The sequence below is a fragment of the Salvelinus sp. IW2-2015 genome, unplaced genomic scaffold (genome assembly GCF_002910315.2).
Source record: "Salvelinus sp. IW2-2015 unplaced genomic scaffold, ASM291031v2 Un_scaffold1973, whole genome shotgun sequence".
NCBI classification, from domain to species: Eukaryota; Metazoa; Chordata; class Actinopteri; order Salmoniformes; family Salmonidae; genus Salvelinus; species Salvelinus sp. IW2-2015.
The window spans coordinates 114378-119200 of record NW_019943326.1 but is presented as its reverse complement, the minus strand read 5'-3'; positions in this window follow the sequence as shown (position 1 = coordinate 119200).

Below are 4823 nucleotides of genomic sequence, written 5' to 3'. Positions count from 1 at the left end.
CATCAAGAGGTTAAAGAGGTTAGGGCAAATTGGGCCCCATCAAACGAGCGTCTAGCAAGGAGCGTGGCATAGGGCAGCCCTATCAAAGGAGAGAGAGATCAAAGACGGTGGGCATGTTGGGCCCATCAAAGGAGGTCAAGGAGGTGGGCATTGGGCCCATCAAAGAGGTTAAAGGTGGGCATTGGGCCCCATCAGAGGTAGAGGTGGGGATTGGGCCCATAAAGAGGTGGGCATTGGCCCATAAAGAGGTTAGAGGCATGTGGGCCCATAAAGATGTTAAGAGGTGGGCATTGGGCCCATCAAAGAGTAGAAGGTGGGCATGTGGCCATCAAAGGTTAGGTGGGGCTTGGGCCCATCAAAAGATGGTTAAAGAGGTGGCATTGGGGCCATCAAAGAGGTTTAAGAGGTTGGGCATGGGGGCCCATCAAAGAGGTTAAGAGGTGGGCATTGGGCCCATCAAAGAGGGTTGAAAGAGGTGGGGGCATTGCCCCTCAAGAGACGGTTAAAGAGCGGGCATGGGCCATAAAGATGTTAAAGAGGTGGGCTATTGGGGCCATCAAAGAGGTCAAAGAGGTGGGCATTGGGCCCATCAAAGAGGTTAAAGAGGTGGGCATTGGGGCCATCAAGAGGTTAGGAAGAGGTGGGGCATTGGGGCCCATAAAGAGGTTAAAGAGGTGGGCATTGGCCCATAAAGAGGTTAAAGAGGGTGGGCATGGCCCTCATCAAAGAGGTTAAAGAGGTGGGCAATTGGGGCCCAGTCAAAGAGGTCTACAGAGGTGACGGGCATTGGCACATCAAAGAGGTTTACGAGGTGGGCATTGGGGCCATCAAAGACGGTTAAAGAGGTGGGCATGGGGCCCCATCAAAGAGTAAAGAGGTTGGGCATTGGCCCCATCAAAGAGTCAAAGAGGTGGGCATTGGCCCCATCAAAGAGTGGGCATGGGGGCCCCATCAAAGAGGTGGGCATTGGCCCATCAAAGAGGTTGGCGCATTGGCCCATCAAAGAGGTTAAGAGGTGGGCATTGGGGCCCCATTCAAAGAGGTCAAAGAGGTGGGCATTGGGCCCCATCAAAGATGTTAAAGAGGTGGGCATTGGCCCATCACGAAGAGGTGGGCAATTGGGCCCGCATCAAAGAGGTTAAAGAGGTTAAGAGGAGGGTGGGGCATTGGGGCCCATGCCAAAGAGGTTAAGAAGGTGGGCATTGGGGCATCAAAGAGGTTAAAGAGGTGGGCAAGTGGGCCCACCAAAGATGTTAAAGGAGGTGGGCATTGGGCCCATCAAAGAGGTTACAGAGGCATTGGGCACGGCCTACATCCAAAGGAGGTTAAGAGGTGGGCTTGGGCCGCCATAATAAGAAGTTAGAGAGGTGGGACATTGGGGACCCCATCAAAGAGTGTTAAGAGGTGGGCAATTGGCGCCCAGTAAAGCAGCGGTCAAAGAGGTGGTGGCATTGGCGCCCCATCAAAGAGGTTAAAGAGGTGGGCATTGGGCCCCATCAAAGAGGTTAAAGAGGTGGGCATGGGCCCCATCAAAGAGGTTAAAGAGGTGGGCATTGGGGCCAATCAAAGAGGTGGAAATCAGAGAGATGGAGGCAGACGGCAGGAAACTGTTGTGTCTAATGAAGTCCGGGCCATCGTCATTGACCATGCGGTAAACAGAGGCCTTACACCAAACGGTTCCAAAACGGTTCTGCGGCTGTCTCCATAGGAAAACCCTTTTTGATTCTAGATAACGCCTTTTTAACTAGATAGATAACTAATGTTTTAACTAGATAACACCTAACTAAGAGTGTACCATGGTAGAGGCTGCCAGATTAGTTCACCCCGATCTGAAAACATCAACTGTCAATTCGAACATGAGAACATTTTTTCCAGAAAACCGGAAAGTCTGCGGGATCAGCACGATGCTTTACCATTACATTTACAGTCTATGACATATTGTAATGCATGTAAAATCACAAAACATCTGACAGTATTCTTCCAGTATGATCTATTGACAGTATAACCTGTTCTACCCTCAGAAGTGACAGAAGACCCCCACGGTGGTGTCTGTGGTGTCTGTGGCTGTGTGCTGTTCGACTAGCAGGAATGGGGAGTGGTGTAAATGGTGAGGGCCAGGAAATGACATACGGCTGTCTGAAATAAAGCAGGCCATTGAGGAGGCTGATAACATTTTTGCCAATGTGGTGACATTTTTGCCATTAGCCTACCAACAATCGCCTGGCTTTTATAAGAGGCAGCAGGTATCTATGAAACACATTGACCTGAAGCCTTTTGAGAGAAACAACGACCGGGTGAAACAACTGCAGGCCGAGTTTGTTCAGGTACAGCTCTATGTACTATATACTGTATTACTGTTACTATTGATTCACCTGCTACTTCACAATATCATATTCAAACTATACTGTAAAAGGCCAACAGGCGACCCTCCAAGTGCCTGGACAGCGTGACGGAAACATTACCATGGCGCAGCTATCTCTGAAGATGATGTGGTAGGACGTAGGCCATTACTTGTATCCTACAATGCTGCACACCTCAATGTGTTTCTCAATTAAATTGAGCAGGCCTGTCAAAGTGAAGTGGTCACCTACAGTGCAGGTCACCTAAAGTATTCAGTTCCCTTGACTTTTTATAAATGTTGTTACGTTACAGCCTTATTCTAAAATGGATGATTTGMTTTTTTTTACTCATGAATCTACACACAATACCCCATAATGGCATCACAATACCCCATAATGACATCACAATACCCCATAATGACATCACAACACCCCATAATGACATCACAATACCCCATAATGACTTCACAATACCCCATAATGACATCACAATACCCGCCAATAATGACATCACAACACCCATAATGACATCACAATACCCCATAATGACATCACAACATACCCATAATGACATCACAAAAACCCCATAAGAGATTGAGGCATCCCATGAGCATGCCATCCTCCTGGCATGGATGAGGCATGCAACGACATCAATGCAGACCAATGTCAAGCTTGGATTCCCCATGCCAAAAGGTTTTTCCACGGTGCATGAACAATGAGGACATTCATTGTGACATACTTGTGAAAATAGTTCCACATATTGTGAAATAGTACCACATACTGGTGAAAATAGTACCACATAATTGTTGAAAATAGTACCACATAATTGTGATAAATAGTACCACATTATTGTGAAAATAGTACCACATTATTGGAAATGTACACGTATTGTGAAAATAGTACACCACATACTTGTGAAACAGTACCACATCTTGTGAAAATTGCACCACATAATTGTGAAAAATAGTACCACATACTTGTGAAAAATAGTACCACAAACTTGTGAAATTGTACCACATAATTGTGAAAATAGTACTACATAATTGTGAAAATAGTACCACATACTCGTGAAAATAGTACCACATACTCGTGAAAATAGTACCACATACTCGTGAAAATAGTACCACATACTCGTGAAATAGTCCCACATACTCGTGAAAATAGTACTAAGAACACCTGTAATGTGTAATGTGTGTGCATGATAAAGCTGAAATACTGGTCATAGATTACAATGGGAAAACACACCATGTGTTTTACGACTTCAACTACGGACACTTGCTGCTTCATTAACTGTGTGGGGACATCCATGTCTTTCAGAGAGAGAGAGGGAGAGAGGGAGAGAGGGAAGAGATTGTGTGTGTGTGTTGTGTGTTGTGTGTGTGTGTGTGTGTGTGTGTTGTGTGTGTGTGTGTGTGTGTGGTGTGTGTGGTGTGTGTGTGTGTGTGTGTGTGTGTGTGTGTGTGTGTGTGTGTTGTGTGTGTGTGCATAAGCGTGTGTGTGTGTGTGTGTGGTTGTGTGTGTGTGTGCATAAGCGTGTGTGTGTGTGTGTGTGTGTGTGTGTGTGTGTGTGTGTGTGTGTGTGTGTGTGTGTGTTGTGTGTGTGTGTGTGTGTGTGTGTGTGTGTGTGTGTGTGTGTGTGTGTGTGTGTGGTTGTGTGTGGCATAAGCGTGTGTGTGTTTGGTGTGTGTGTGCATAAGCGTGTGTGTGTGTGGTGTGTGTGTGTGCATAGCGTGTGTGTGTGTGTATGCCAACCATCCTATGGTGCACGTGCACGCATCTCCAAAACCCCTGAAAGATCCTAACATGATTTCATGTTTCAGTTGATGTAGATCAAACAGAAACATGCTGAAGGGGATAAACTGAAGTCAATCAGTTAGACATATTCTGCCAGGAGCTAAACATTAACGCATACAGAGGGTGTCTGAAGACGTAAAAACAGAGCAGTACTTTAGATAGATGTGTCCAAAACACACAGGGTTTGATGAAATATTAAAAACACACAAATGACTACAGGGAGTCTGACAAAATGACAAAGTCCAACACATGTGACAGCAAAAATGGATGCAGAAGCGCTTGACCAATAAACCTGTACGGGGGAAGTTTACTGTGTTGCTCAGGAGGTAAAGGGAAAGTCGGATGTTGTGAATAAATTTGAATAGTTGTGGAAAATACTGGAGATCAAGAAAAAAGAAGGTATGACTGGAATGAATTGCAAAACATCCTGAAACTGGACACTCACCTCCCCACGAGCTTTAAGCACCAGCTGTCAGAGCAGCTCCACAGATCACTGCACCTTGTAACAAGCCCATCTGTAAACAGCCCATCCAACTACCACTCATGCCCATACTGTATTTATTTATTTATCTTGCTCCTTTGCACCCCAGTATCTCTACTTGCACATTCATCTTCTGCACATCTATTCACTCCAGTGTCTAATTGGTATATTGTAATTTACTTCGCCACCAGGCCTATTTATTGCCTTAC